Here is a 16277-nt window from a genome sequence, read left to right as displayed (position 1 = left end):
ACTCTGTTCTATAATCCTATGAACGGTGTGTTTTTTAATCTCCTTTAAAGCTTAAGGCAGCGAAGCAAGCCTTGAGAAGCAGAGCTTTCCAATGATCCAGCGTCCAGACGACCAGTATTTAAAGATGTTGCATGTTTAAAGACTTTCAAAACTTCTCTGCTTTTCTGTATACTTTGTTCAATTCTTTTTTTTAAAAGAAAAGAAAAACTATCATGCTTTTGCCTCAGTTTTGCTGTTCACATCCCCTGGCAAGTGGTGGACTTGACAGATGTTTCCTGGGCAAGGCTCTGTCTGAGCACCTGTGCATTCTGGAACAGGGGCACGCATATGCGCATACACCGACAGCTACAATGTGGCATCAGGCAACCGCAGCTGAAGGTGATAATAACAACCCAAAGTCAGGGGGAAATCTGACTCCCCAGCTCCCTCTCCCAATTTCCTTTCCTCTCCTGCATTCTCTTTTCTTCCATGTCCTTCCCTTCTCTGTTCCCTTTCAACATGCCCCTTTCTGGCACACAGTCAAATATTTTTTGCATTTTTACAGATATTCTAACCCCCTCCTTCCCCCCCCCCCCCCCACACACACACTATTCCTGTGCAGGCTTCTCAGACTTCCACCTCCTCCTTTTCAGTCGTCTTTTTCATAGCTCTTGTATTTCTTCCACTGAAGAATCTTTGGCTTCCCCCAAATATACATACTCTGTCCCAGTCCCATAGGGAATTAAATGCCCTTGACATGAGAATAGGCTGAAGCAAGATGTGTATGGCCACATTGGTTTCAAATGCACATTAATTGAGACATTCTCCATTTTGGATGGTAGTAATGATCCCTTGGAATGGCACGTTTCTTCTTAGATTATATACCTTTATTCTCCCCCTGAAACTCGAGGTGAATAATCCCTTTTCACATTTGTACAACTTCGACATTTTTTTTCTCCCCTCCTCTCACAGAGGAAGGGAAAGGACTGGTGCCTGGGCATATGGACATTCAGCAGGCTGAGCTGAAATCTGCACCTGAGGATCTCAGAGAAGGATCTAAAGGCAGCAAAGCAGATCGTAGCCTTCTCTCTATGTAGATGGGACCTTTGACATGTCACGTAGCTCAACAAGGGCTGGTCAGTAAAGAATGACAAATATGGGTCTGGAACTTGATTTCCTTCTAAGCAGCCTGGAAAGTAACAAATGGGCAGTTTTTGCTTTCTTGTTCTCTAGAATCCGGGTTACACTGAGATGTGAAGAAAGAGATATAAATTCAGGAGCCATACGTTTCTGTTGACAGGTGAGTAATCCCCCAAGGCCGGAGGTGTCACTGCCCTAATCCTCTCAGGATTCACTCTAAACACTTCAAGATCCCCAAGCTTTCTCTTTCTTCAGAGCTCCTCCTGCAAAGACATACACACCTGAGGCAGGTGGCATAAAGGGTGACATGGGCAGGGTCCCTGGTCTCACCTGTTCAGAGTACAGGCAGGACTGTGCTCATGAGTCCCCTGGAGCCAGTGGGTGGCTTCCTCTGGGCCTCAGTTCCCCCTCCTGCCCCCCCTTCCCAGCCCAGCCTGCGTGGAAACTGCTGGCAGGCACACAAACGCAAGCGAGCGGCCTCCAGTGCAGGTGCAGGCTCTGCCGGTTTGTTACTCTGAATGGAACACACTGTCTCCCTTAGCATCTCCGCCGGGAAAGAGAAACAAACCCTTCTGTGAGTGCAGCGTGTGCGAAATGAGCTGGCAGGAAACAGAATAGCTGGAGGATAGACAGCATCTCTGTACGTGAGGCCGAGCACGCAGGGCTGCACCTGACCGAGAGACAGTTCCCTTCGGCATCACAACCGGCAGCGTGATTGGCTGAGGCATCTTCCTTTGCCAGCCAGCCAACACATCATGGCAGGAGAGCCCCCCCCCCCCAAGATGGAGTTTCCCACACCTAGAGCCAGAGACAAAGAGACAGTGGGGAAGGAGGCTGCTCAAATCCACCAGCTTCTCTATTTAAGAGAGCTGTATGCGACAAATACAGAAGGAACCCCCCACACACACACACACACCCCATTTGCCAAGCGAGGAGGCTTTCCTCAGAGTTCGTCTAACCCTGAGCTGAATATGCCTTTCATTCAGGTTCCACCTGATGGCACAGTGTGGCATAATGGTTGGGAGTGGCAGACCCTAATCTGGAGAACCTCATTTGATTCCTCTACATGCAGCCAGCTGGATAACCTTGGGCCAGTCACAGTGCTCTCAGAGCTCTTAGCTTCACCTCCATCACAGGGTGTCTCTTGTGGGGAGAGGAAGGGAAGGGGGTTGTAAGCTGCTTTGAGGCTCCTTCTGGTAGTGAAAAATCAGCATACAAAAACTAGCTCTCCTCCTTCTCTGCCCAACTTGGACACATGAGAAGGGGCCAGAATAGACACATGATGAAGCTGCCTTAGCCTGACTCAGACCATTAGTGTATCAAGATCAGTATTGGCAGACTGGCAGCAGGTTCCCAGGGTCTCAGCTGAAACTCCAGGTGAACCTCAGGCCCCTTATTAAAGCAGGGAATCTTGCATGCCAATGCCCACCAACCAGCTCTCTTGTACTGCCCAGGAGAGCCCTTCTTGAAGGAATAGCCCGACACAGCTGGTTTTGTGCCTCTCACTCAGCTGTGCTAATCATTTGCATTGTACTTTTGGACAGCCATACTGTCACTTGATGTAGAGGGCTTGAAGGCTAGCACAACTCCTTCAACTGGTAGCCAGCCAAAGATCCAGAAAAATCAGTGTGTGCGTCACAAGTCTGAAAGCTGACACTCTTGCATAATAGCTATCCTTTACACTTTACATTTTCCCCTAACGATCCCCACATCCTAAGCTTCCCACCACTTGCTACAAGCCCAGTCCTATGGAGAATTAGTTGGCACCCAACTGTATCACGCAGCTTCTGTTTTGGGAAATCCAGACCAAGAAAGTGTGGATGAAGCTACTGTTAGGTTTTAATATAAAGGACATAAAAAATTATGTCCTTAATAAAGGACATAAAAATCTTTTATTACCCCCCCCCCTCCCTTTCATAGTCCATGAGTTTTGGGATATAGTGTGCTGCCATTCCAGGCAACTTCACTTCTGGCTTTGGGCCACAAACCAGTTCACAAATAGCTTGTGCCAAGGAACTACTGCATGCTGGGAATACTAGAGAACCCTTGATTAATATGTAGGGTTGCCCAACAGCAATTGCTTGGTTTAAAAGGGAAGGGAAGGGGGGAGAGGCACTACAGGTGCGAGCACAGAACAGTCTCAGGGAGCTCCTAACGTTGTGCTACTCCTATTCTACAGGTACAGTATATATTGGTATTGGGAAAGTGTGCTAACCACTTACTGGTAGCAACACATTTAAACAAAATCAGGGCCCTGGAAAGGAAATTAGAAAGAAGGCTGCCCCAGGTTGATCCTATGGAGGAAATGGCTGTGTAACTTATTCAAATCCTCTGTTGACCTCTGCCCCTTCTTCTGAGATGATGCCCCTTTTCCATCACCTTCCCTTCATTCATCTCTAACTACTCTTTCTCCTTCCCTCAGCCATATGGCTTAGCCCACACAGAGGACAAACTCATGCAGAAAGTCTTCACCACAGCGACACCTCGTGGCTCTTCTAGGTTCTGCAGTTGCCGCCAACAATGACATTGGGCATGATAACCTGATGAAGATTTCTTTATTATATTCACAGCCTGCCTCTCTCATGGAGACTCCAGGTGGAGTACATAGTGTAAATCAGGGCAGTCAGTAGGATGACACATCTCGTAAGACAAATGCTATAAATTTACAGGAACCCGAAACCAAATACAGAAGACTGATTCCCTTTGTAGTTGGAGCCAATAGAACTGGATTGCCAAAGATGTAGGGTGGGTTGCAAGCACATTTACCATGTGTCATGTGGTGAGAGGGTGTGTGTTTTTGTTTGTTTGTTTTAGCTCTGAAAGAATTATATTTTAATTTATGCTTTGTTGTTAACCACTGAGATGGCTGGTCGAGGAGCAGCAGTCTATGAATGCAATTAATAAATAATAATGCTTGGTCTTACTGCTGAGATTGAACCTAGAATTTTTTGCATATCTGCAGCTCTCCACCCCCCTTCCCCAATTTCTCCAGCAAGTTATTTATTTCTCTTTTTGCAGGGAAATCATAGATCTCAAGCACATGGACTTTTACATCAAGCTGCTGGGAATAATGGTTCTTCTTCCAGTGGACCAAAGAACTACAGTTCCAAAGTAGTGTGTGGAAAGCACTGGCAGCTAGGCACTGTACCCAGTGCAGAAGGCTGCACCTCTGTTTTAGGTGGAAGAACAATCAGGAGCAAAGGCATGTATAGTGTAAACATGACAGGTCTTCTTGCCTCTTTGTGCCAGCAATGTCTTGTCCCGGTGAGCACAGAGGGACAATGTCTTGTCCCGGTGAGCACAGCATGTGCTCACACTGAAGTTCTAGTTCTGTGAAAGCCAGCATCTTCATTAGGTGAGGCAGACACTGAAGGCCAGAGGAGAGCTCTTGAAGACCTGGGCACCAATAACTGGTATGGAAAGCGGTCTGGTCTCCCTTTTCAGGGGCCTGTGGTGTATACTCTCATCTGTGTGCACAGTAGACATCAGTTGGCCTACCATCCTTTTCCTCACAAAAATCATGCTAAGTTAGGAATGCTTGTGTATTCTCTGTTCCAGTGGACAGATGATGGGACCCAAGTTAGACTGAACCTCTCCTCTGGCACTCATCCATCCAGTTGCTTCACTGCTGGAACAAGAGACAGATATTAAGCCAACAGTAATCCTGAGCACTGCCTTGTACCCAGTGGCACATTTACAGTGCTGGGATGGCACCTACCAGGGTGCTTGTTCTGGAGGATTTCTGTCATTGGCACAACAGACTCAGAGGAACAGGAGTTAGCAGCCACTCATAGAAGTTGCAGAAAAAGTTGGGTTTTGTACCTTGTTTTTCTCTACCTCATGGAGTCTCAAAGTGGCTTACCATTACCTTCTCTTCCGCTCTCCACAACAAACACCTTGTGAGGCAGGTGGGGCTGAGAGAGTTCTGTGACTGACCCAGATCTTCTCACAAGGCCCAGTTCCTTGTAGATCTTACTCCCCCCCACACACACACTTGTCAATCTTATGGCTCTAGAGAGAAGAGGGAAGAGATCAAATCCTTACAGCTATTAGCACTTTAGCACATCAAAGCTACCATGAGGGGGATGGGCCCAATTCAAGGTGTCTGGCTGCCTGCCTTGCCACTCATGTGCCACAGGCAGAAAATAAATGATTTAATAAAGCAACATGAATGTGTCCAGGCCATTACTGCAGGAGATTTTGGGGTGTGGCTCAGCAAGTCTGGAAAAGACAGAATTCCATGTTCATGTTAACTGTTGCCACATTCACTTCTACACGCACACCACAGCAAGTGTGGCACATGCAAGGACTGCCATGAGTGAATAAGGAACATGTGAGGCCACCTCATAAGGGTAAGCCCATGATGGAGCTAATCCGGGTGGGGAGGAAGGAGAGTCATCTCGCCTGGGCCACAAGCTCAAAGGAGGGATGGACCTCCCATTTAGAAACTTGGTAATTGTTTTGGCATTTCATATGTTTCCCAATTTGTTTTTCCACACACCCTGTGCCCTCATTTTATTATGCCTAGGGCCCTCAAAAAGCTGGACCTTCAGGCCTTTTTGGACTTCCAAGAGGCCCTGGCCCAGGGCATAGAATAAGCTAAATAAATAAAATAAATACAGGGCATATAAGTGAAAGCAGTCTCACCATGAGTGCAGACACAGCCCAAAGGAGAGCTAGGCAAATAAGAAGGGCAATATTTAGATTTAAAGGGAGATTAGACAGATTCAAGGAGGATAGGTCTATCCACGCCTAGCAGACAAGGTGGCTAAAGGGAAACGCCATATGCAGAAGCAGTACTCTCCTTCTGAAATACTAGCACGCAGCATCATGAGAAGGCCTTGGCTGCTATGGCTTGTTTCTCATAGGAACTGGTTGCCCACTGAGTGGAACAGGATGCTGGACTAGATGACTATTTGTCTGACCCATCAGGGCTCTTGTTCTTGTGTTCTGCCTCAGATGCTCAGAGCTGCTACCTGTCCAAGTGGACCACACTGAGCTAGAGGGACCAATGGCCTGATCCCATATAAAGCTGCTTCATAGGAGGTCCTCCTGCAGCCGGTCTAAAGATGTAAAAATCTGATCTGCGTGGCCTCCTCAAGCACTCATGTCCCTCCACCCCCGGGCTAGCTGGACTCAAACTATCATTGTGGAGGAGAGTCTGGTTTGCTCGGCATTCCTTTGCCAGGTCCCTGCGAATGTTCAATCAGCACTATTTCTCCAGCAATGCGGCCAGCAGCCTCTCAAGCTGCCTCTGGAATGCCAGCAGCCGGGGATTATTGGCTGGAGCAGCCAATCACAGGCAGAAAGGGCCATTCTTTGCAGAGAAGGAAAAGTAAGCTTTCGTGTGCTTTGATGACTCTGGGTTTTAGTGGCTGGTTTCGAACAGTTGATCATTTCAATGGCTTTAGGTTTTGTTTTGTTTTTATGCTGTAGCCAAATCAAGGTAGCCCTCTAAGATGGCAGCATAGACACGTCTTACATAAGACTGCATCTGCTTGTGAGAAGCTGAAGAGCTGAGAAAGGGACCTGGCTTCAGAAGGACTGGGGAAGGAGGAAGCCTCGCTAATGACCTTAAGAAAGAGAGTGGTGGGTTAGTGGCCCATGAGCCAGGCTTTCTACTTGTTTCCTGTACTAGATACTCATTACCTTGACCAGATGAATGAAATGTAGGAAGACATGGAGGAGAGCAACACCTGTCAAATTCCTGCCTGTTTCACAGGCACCAGAGATAAGGAGCTTTTGCCCATATCATGTGGAGGTGACAAACCACACTTGACCCCAGACAGCACCGAGGATTTTAAAAGGCTGCTAAAACAGGATAAGGAAGGAAGCCCAAAGACAGCAGTAGGGCCATCTGTAAGCTAGCAGGGAACAGATTGCAGTCTCAGGAATGGCAAAGCATCAGTACTGAGCAGGGAACAGTGGCAGGCAAAAAGTTTGGAAGAGCCCAAGTAGGAACTGAATAAGGTTCTGCTGCTGCCTCTCAAAACCACCTGGAGAGCGAAAGGCTGACCATATGCAGCCTAAGAGGATAATTTATAGTACCATCCAAAACAGGGTGACCCCCTTCTAAGCCCATTGACTTCAGTGGATTTAAAATGGTGTCCCTCTTCTTAGGACTGCTCCACTAACTTGCTTTGTATCTTCGATGCATTATTGAAAAGATATGAGAAGACAACTCTAGATGTCCTCAAGCTTCCTGCAACCAGACTTCCTTGATGTATAAGAAAGTAAGACAGAAATCATGTCAAGGAACTGATGGGAAGAGCCTCAAGCTCTCTTTGGGGAATCAGTCAAAGGTTAAGCACAATTCATATTTTCCCTAGACTAAGTTTGGAAACTGAAGGACTTGCTGTCCATGAGTGCTCTCCTTCCCAGGCCAAGTTGGATGGGAAACAGAGCAGGTTTCCCCCTCCAGTTTAGAGGGTTCGATTGCTTTTCTCACAGCAATAAGGGACCTGAAGCTGGTTGTATTGAAATCCTGATCTTCCAGAATACTGAAAGGATTTGTTCGCTTTCCAAGCTGTTTTGGCTTTGGCAAGTTTATATAGTAGAGAACCTTCAATGTTTTGAAAGTGATGAAAAAGAAAATATTAAACTTGGCCTTTCTTTCCAAGCAGAAGCTGCACATTACCTCAGATGTAAAAGAAATGATACAATTCCTTCCATGGCCTCAAAAAAAGGCCCTACATTCTAGATCTGTCTGTATGCAAACATTTCTGCTGAGTACAATTAAAGAGACCGCTGCCGCTAGGCAGAGAAAGTTAGGCATCTTCTGGGGCCTTCAAAACTCTGTAGTAGCCAGCAGGTGAAACTGCCCAATGTACGGACGAAACACCCCCTGAGCAGAACTGCTTTTTGAACCCTGCGTTTTACTACCCAAAGGAGTCTCAAAGTGGCTTACAACCACCTTCCCTTCCTCAACCCACAACAGACAGGCACCCTGTGAGAGCTCTGACAGGACTGTGACTAGCCCAAGGCCACCCAGCTGGCTGCATGTGGAAGAGGAGTAGGGAACCAAAACTGGCTCTCCAAATTAGGGGCCACCCCTCTTAACCACTATACCAAGCCAGCTCTCAAGTCTGTGTGTTATACCTTTGCTACAGGAGGAAGCACTGCAGCCAACAGAACAGTTAAGATAGCCTGCTTAAAAACCAGATTATCAAGCATGAAAAATATTTAATCAATTGAAAGCTCAGGAAAAGGTACAGATGTTTGCAACTGAGAAGCCTGGCTTGAGGATATTCACTGATTTCCTTGATACCCTGAGTAACTTGTCACTTCCTCAGTACCCAAAGTAACTATTCATTTGCAGCCAGCCAAGCAAATCTGAGGTGTGACTGACTCATCCTCACTGCTAGCCAGCAGCTGGGCCCGAGAGAAGGAAGTGGAGCAGCTAAGGCACTAAAGTTTCAAGACCAAGCCTGTGTTCTGACACTGCAAGCACACACGCATACACACAGGAGAGTATGCCCCCAAAACAGAGAAAGGCAGCCAGGAAAGGGTGCAAAGGAGCTACGTGATCTTTCTCAGGGAGACCCAATCTTATTAATAAAAGCTGCTTCTTCCCAAGGCCTTGATAATCTCTCCTGCTGCAGATTATTTACAGCTGTGGAATTTAATACCCCTATGAACAAAGCTTCCCAAGGCAAGCCAGGGGGGCCTGCAAGTTAACCCTTCCGGGCTCCTGGTGCTACCATTGAGCTCAGGCCACATTTGGCTGGGCAGCCGCAGCTCAGAGCCTGGGAAATTTTCAGCACCACTGACTTGGTAAGAGAAAGAAGCACTTCCCCACATTCTTCCTCCTAGGCACATAAAAAGAGGCATGGAATCTCCATCCCATACAGAGTATGACAAGGTTAGGTCATGTTACAATTTCACGGGTCTTGGGGGCTAGAAACAAGAGTGGGAAGCACTCTGCATGCTCCTAAGTGGAGTGCAAAAACATGTGCTTGGAAACCTTTCTTGCAAAGAATGAAGAAACAGACTCTGGAGGGCCACTGCCAGTCTGAATAGACAATCCCGGCCTTGGTGGAGTCAGAGGGTCTTGCTCAGGGCAAGGCAGCATCTTAGGCACATGTGTCCAAACCAGCTGATGATCTTTTTGTAGGTTTTCAGCAACTCAGTTACACTTCACAATGATTCACCTTGTCTTTCATTTGTCCACAGGATCCATCCCCATTCAATACTGCTGGTCAAGAAAGTACTGGTAGGAGAAACATTTGTACAGGGTCATGTGAAGGCAAAATGCAGACCGTAACACACATCCTCTTTGTGTAATCCTTAGCAGCAGCCCTGTAGAGTAGGCCATTATTAGTATTATTATTATTAACCCCAGGTGGGCAGCTAATTCTGCTTCCCTAAGGCCAAGGAGTGCGTTCATGGCAGATCTGAGACCTAAACCTGGGAACCCCAAAGTCACAGGTGCTTCTCTTAGCCACAAGGCTACAGCAACTGCAGCTGAGTACAGCACAAGATTGGCTCAGACCTGAGAAGCCTTTGTGTAGAATACAGTTCTGCTCAACATAATGGGATGGCTCTAAGCACAATATGAGAACCAGGTGTCCAATGATCACTTTCCCAGACTAGAAGTCAGCCAGGATTTCCACGCCGTGGGTATTTGAGAGAGAATGCCACAATGCCTGCTTAACCCATGGGCTCTCATGTGGCCGTCCTCCCCCCCCCCCAACACACACACACACACACAAACGCACACACACAGAGGACCTCCTTTAAGACCCAGTACAATAGGGAGGAAAAGAGAAGATTAGAAAATAGCCAGTAGGAAATTTCAGCTGGTGCAATTTTTCATAACTGCACCAGTTGCTGTTTCTGCTTTTATACAACTATTGAAGCCCAAAAAGCATTCTTTCTTTTTTCATCTCCAATCCTGGAACAAGAGGACTCTGGCACCTTGGCACCAAGTCAAAAGGCACCTTTCTCAACAAGACACCAGTCTTCAGTCTCTAAAGGAATACGGAAGTGGTGCTTCACAGACACATTTGTGCACATTGACATCATTTTGTTCAAAATGGGGTTGGCCTATAGCCACTACTCCAAAAACAAACGGAAGGGCTGTAGGTCAGAGGTAGAGCATCTGCTTTGCATGCAGAAGGTCCCAGGTTCAATCCCCAGCAACTCCAATTAAAAGAATCAGGTGAGCAGATTATAGTCTTTGACCAGAAACACCTAAAGAGTCACTGCCTGTCAAAGGAGACAATACTGACCATGACAGCCCAACAAACTGATCCAAGGTAAGGCAACTCCTGTGTTCATTCCTAATACTACTTTGTAATACAGAGGACCACTAAGTGGCACTGGGAACATATGCATGAAGAAGAAAAAGAGTTGGTTCTTATATGCCACTTTTCTCTACCCAAAGGAGGCTCAAAGCAGCTTACAGTTGCCTTCCCTTCCTCTCCCCACAACAGACACCCTGTGAGGTGGGTGAGGCTGAGAGAGCCCTGATATCGCTGCTCAGTCAGAACAGTTTTATCAGTGCAGTGGCAAGCCCGAGGTCACCCAGCTGGCTGCATGTGGGGGAGTGCAGAATCAAACCCAGCTTGCCAGATTAGAAGTCCACACTCCTAACCACTGGACTAAACTGGCTGCTGAGTGAGAGCAGAACCTTGGCCATGGACACCACTGAGCTACCCAGAGCACAGGTCAGGCTTCTTCAAACATGATACACCCCCCACCCCCCATCTTAGTAAAATTCCAATTGGCTTGACTTGCCTGGGAAGAAAAATTTCACCTTGATTATCAACCAGGTGTATGTGAAGGACAGTCTCCCACCCCCACACCCCATGTGTAAATTTTGTTGAAGGTCCATGAAACAACTCTGGTTTCTATAGAACTGTGGAATAGTTTCCATATCGTCTATAGTTCCCATAAACCTCTGGAGTGTCTTGAGCACTGCCTCCTAGATAGCCCTAGAAAACAACTCCTGATCATTTTAATCCCTCAGCATAGAGACACAAGCACACATAACAACCAAGGAGGAGTGTCAGTAACAAAGCAAAAGAACAATAGGGTGAAATCTCCCTAGAGAAACCCCTCTCTAGCCCCGGATGGTGAGGGCACTCGGGCCTCCCAGAAATGGCGAGAGTGGATATGTAGGTTCATATGGAAGAAGGCATTCCTTCAGGTATGCTGGTCCCCAGCCACAAAGGACTTTAAAAGTCAATGTCAAGCACCTTGAATTGAGGCCAGAAGTGAATAGAACCCCTGTACCTGGGAAAAGTCTGGAGTGATGTGATCACTCTTATGAACTGAATTGACAGTACTGAACCTATTTAAATTACCCTGTCTTCAAAAATCTTCCTTCTCCCCAACATATCTGAAGCTTGAGCAGTAGTATGGGAAAATGAACTTCATGTATACACAGAGATATTGTTTCCTTATTTCATATTTCAAGATTTGTTTCTAAGATGACTTTTCAGCCTACTTGTAATGTGCATCCAGTTGGATCTCAAATCTGAAAATGGTTTGGATGCACGTTTTAAGTACCAGGCAAGTAATGTTTGGGAGTTTTCAAAACTGAAGACATCAAAAAATGGGCTTATTCATTAACAAATCATTCACAAATCTTCAATTCATGGGAGAAGATACCATTTATAGCTGACCTATGGGGGGGGAGCAGAACCATTGAGTGCAGTTCCCATCATACCTCTTTTGGATATTTGACAGTGAACAGATGAAGCTTCCTTCTGTAGTTAGACCATTGTTCCTTCTGTCTCAAGTACTGCCTTGTCAGACTGGTAGCAGCTCTCCAGGGTCTCAGGCAGAAAGTGGCTTTCCCAACATCTGCTACCCAAGAGGCTTTGACTGGAGATGCCGGTGATCAAACTTGGATCTTCTGCATCCAAAACATGTGTTCTCTCACTGAGCCACAGTCTTTGCCCTGGTAGAAATATGTATTATACCAGGGAAGTTAGCCAAGAATCCTTCCTTATATTCTAGTTTTCTATGCATGCATCCTTAATCCCTGGGAAGCAAATATGCAATCATTCAACTGCAGCAAGAGTCCATACTGCAGCAAGATTTGCATCATGCAGAAAATGGAATAAATTGGATCTAAGCTGCATTCTAATTCTCTTTGAGAAGAACAAAGAATGGAATCAGATGATTAATTTTCCCATCAGCAAGGTGACTTCTTACAATCACCTAGAGCTTTTTATGACATCTAAAAGTGGCATCCCCCTGGAGAGCCTTCCTCTGCACACACATGAACGCACATACACATGCACACGTCATGGATTCAATATCAATCAATATGCTGTTTTCCCAGTCCAGCGAAACTCGCAATAAGAGGATCCTGGTCTGTTCCTTGAATTCCAAGGCATGACAAGTAGATTGAGAAAATTTACAAAGCTACTGCCAAGAGACTAGGTTAGATTGCCCCTTAGCCTGCTTACCACAGTCTTCCACTTAAACAATCAACCTCCCTATGTTGCATCCCTTGCCCCTATCTGGAATAAGAATGCACAAAAACTAGCTCACAAACCAAATCTGACATGAACTTAGCCCGGTTCCTAGCCCCTGCACCAATGTTCAGGGAAGGTGCCTTCTCCAGGCATTCACTGAACTTTTGTCTGCTTTGGTTTGGCTGTTCAAGCCATTTAAACCTAACTGCTGAGCTGTGCAGGTCTGGGGCTGCAGGTTTAAATAGCTGCCAGCCATTTTACTGGTTGTTTTTGTTTTTCCCCAAGTCCAAGTGATGGGAAGCAAAACAAATTGAGGAAATGGCTGCCAGCCATTTCAGTCTAACAGCTGATAGGTGCTCCCCCCCTGATGTTAGGTGGAAAGGCTACAAGCTATTTTACTGGTCAGTTTCACTTCTCCCCAGTTTGAAATGCAGCCAGGGAAAGTGGATCCACACTGGCTGGTTTGGGACATTTTTGTTCAGTCCAGTGCAGGGGTCAGTTTGTGCCCATCCCTACTCAGGAGTCCTCCCAGCCAGAGCCTGAGATTTACCCCTGTAGACTTCCACTGCTTTGTACTGCTGGATTGCCTGTGGCTTGGGAACGTGCTGACAGAGGAAGATTGTAATGATTTAGTGTCAATCAGGCTTAAATAACAATCCCTAGGAGCTGCTATGCCACTCATGCGGAGCTCTATTCCCATTCCTAAACTGCCCTCCAGTGGTAATAAAAGGTTTTGACTACACTTCCTTATACACAGAAGCTATTGCTCAGAACAGGAACATTTTCAGAGGGGATACTGAAACTGGGAAGTGATTATCACCCCCTCTCCCCCAAAGCAGCAGAAATAATTATTGCTTTTCTGCAGCACTAGTCCCAGTCAAGCATTATACAAACCTATTTGAAGAAAGATGCCACACACACATCTCACCAAACACAAACCATATGTGGAGCCTGTATGAGAAATTCATTACTGCCCATGTGTTCCACTGGTGTGGGGCAAGATGGAAATGTGCTTAGAGATAGAGAAAAAGGGGAACTGGCCATGGGCCTTTAAATAAATGAAGAATTGCTCCTTCTTACTGGGGAAGGGGATCTTGGAAGGCTGAAAGCAGAAACCTCTCCTGTTCCCCATCACCTTCACAGCACTCTGAGCACTTCCCCAGGGACTTCTGTGACATATGGAGGCTTAAATACTTGCTGAAGGGAGGAAACAACCATTAGCAGAGTGAAAGCCCTCATTAGAAAGCAAACAGTATGGCACCATTAAAAGGCAGCAAACTGCCAGTTTATTGAATTTTGATCTCCAGGAGCAGAGCAGCCAAGGATTTTCTGCCTTGGGTGTGAACACATCTGAAGCTCCTCTCCGCGGGAACAACAGAGTGTGGAACCCATCTGAACTGAAAACACACCCTAGAACTACATTTTTCAGACTGCAATCCAAGGATCCTGACAGCCTGTGAAGATATACCAAGGAACCCCCAATTCGTAGTGGAGACAGGTGGCAAGCTCTTCTCATGCCCCTCTAACAGTAAATTGGCACCTGCTTAGCTTTCTTGGAATGGAGAGGGATTCTCCTCCGCGGGGAAGAAAACAGAATTAGCTTCTCCCTGTACAGAAGATATAGCAGCAACTGCCTGCAGTCACCTAATTTCCAGATCACCTGAGAGAACGATTCAGGTAATGTGTTGATTAGTCACTTGGATTGGTGCAATTAGAATTGTTTCCAATAAGAAAATGAATTGGTTTTAACTGTCTAAACCCATGTAAAGCATGTCACTATAGCAATGCCAGTCTGCCTTCACAGATAGCTTTTTAATGGAATACCAGAAGTTGAAGTTTTGTGAGACACAAGTCTTTTTCTATTAGTGGCTCAGAAAGTGTTTTTTCCCCTTATCCCCTTTTAATCTCTGTTCAAGTAGGGCCTCCAGCTAAGGTCTATTAACCCGTAAGAAAGTTTCTTGCTGTCTACAGCACAAAGTCCCTTCCAATCAAGGGGTGAGATGGAGTCAGGGCCTTCCAAGCTTGGGGCTACAAAATCTTAATCCACAGGAATTAGTAACATTTTATTTAAACTTACCTGTCATAAGCTTTTATCAATGGTTCTTAAGAAATCACAATCATCTCATGGATAAGAATTTGCAATTTTCTCTTCTTCTTAGGGGGCACATTTATTTATTTTCAAACATTCTCCTGCACTGTGCCCCTTGGTGAACCAACCCTGATGAAAGCTACAGGTGGCCCCCCCAATAAAAAGAAAATATTTGCTGAGCTGTTTTGGCATGTCTACTTAAACTAAGCTCCTGAGGTGTAGATCTTTATTCAAAATTTTCCAAATAAAATATCTGCCTATGCCAAGAATAAAGAATATCCCTCTTGTCTTGTCTGATTCTCTTTCTCATCGGCTCTATAGGAGAGATATAAGATTTCAGTTCAACATTTAATATGGCAACAGCAGGAGCTATTTAACTCCGAAGAAATGCATGACCCCAATGCTTACGAATCACATGGCAAAGTGAACAGCTTCTTCCTTCCTCAAAGTACAGGTTAGTTCTGTGTTTCCTGTACTAGCAACATTTTGAATGATTTCTTGCAGTTCAAAATTAAGCAGTTCTTGAAAAGACCATTCCATTGCGTAATTAGCTTTTTTAAAAATACAAAGGACACAAAAGTAACAGCAGGAAAAAATATGGAGTTTTACAAGACCAGATACCCATTCGTATGTTGAACAGATATTCTAATTTTGTCCTGCCACAATATAAAAACTGGGCTCAAAGTGACTTACAGATGATGGGATTGCATGTAGTCCATCATCATAAAATAAGCTGAATTTAAGAATAAAAGTCACTGGAAATGTTTTACATTGCAGTGATTTGTAAAGAGATGCTGCTGTAGTCATCAAGCCTAAGAATAAGCCTATCAGCCAACCATTTAGAGAAACAAGACCAGCATATTACCAGATTTGTAAGCCAAAATGAGGTGGGAGGGTTTTAAATATATATTATTGGTTTTATGGACAAAATGTTGTGAGCTGCTGTGGGACAGCTGGTCTGGGAGCAGCAGCATATAAGTCCATGCATTAATGAATATTGCATTCTAATGTATCTGGAATAAGTATTTCTACATATCTGGAAATGTAACCACCTTCAAAGAGTAATGAAATATATAAAGCTTTCCTGCCTAACATGTCCCACTCCTATTGTATTTGTTTACCTCTAACATTTGCTTGTGTGGGATATATTGGGTTATGTATTCAAGGGTTTCCCCACAGATTCTAAGGTCATTTCGAGCCCAAATAAAGTGAAGGGGTGAGTATCCAAGGTCGTGGAAATCTAAATGACCCAGCATGCTGGAAATTCACATTTAGTGCAACACCTACAATTTAGCAAGTTTTTCTTAGAAACACAGAGGAGTAAAACATATTTCTGTACAACCAAAAAACTTGCTACCCTGACCCCCAAGCATAGCTGGTCCACATGATGGATCTTAAGCTTCTGTGAAAAAAAGGTAGAACAACTCATTGCCAGAATGCAAACACTAGGAACTCTTCAGCCACAATATAGTGCAGTGACCTGATACGTGGCTTGATGTAGAGACCCTTCTTGTCCTATTAATATGCCTGAACAAGAGCAGAACCCCTCTTATCACTGGCCTTGGTGGGCCATCTTTTCTTAAAACTATTGTTTGGGGAAGTTTTATTTTATTTTTTAGCTTCTAGAATTTTTAGAAAAA

The 16277-nt window shown here is 45.4% G+C and overlaps 1 long non-coding RNA gene across 1 annotated transcript; it reads left to right on the top strand.

Moving 5' to 3' along the window:
* The first annotated feature begins 969 nt into the window (after nucleotides 1-969).
* Nucleotides 970-3796, top strand: LOC143838609 (uncharacterized). Its single transcript, XR_013231433.1, has 3 exons — nucleotides 970-1115; nucleotides 1213-1279; nucleotides 3542-3796. It is a non-coding gene; the product is annotated as an uncharacterized LOC143838609 (long non-coding RNA).
* The last annotated feature ends 12481 nt before the right edge of the window (nucleotides 3797-16277 follow it).

This window comes from Paroedura picta, chromosome 1 (genome assembly GCF_049243985.1).
Source record: "Paroedura picta isolate Pp20150507F chromosome 1, Ppicta_v3.0, whole genome shotgun sequence".
In the NCBI taxonomy this organism is placed as follows: Eukaryota; Metazoa; Chordata; class Lepidosauria; order Squamata; family Gekkonidae; genus Paroedura; species Paroedura picta.
This window is presented reverse-complemented; position numbering and strand designations above follow the sequence as displayed.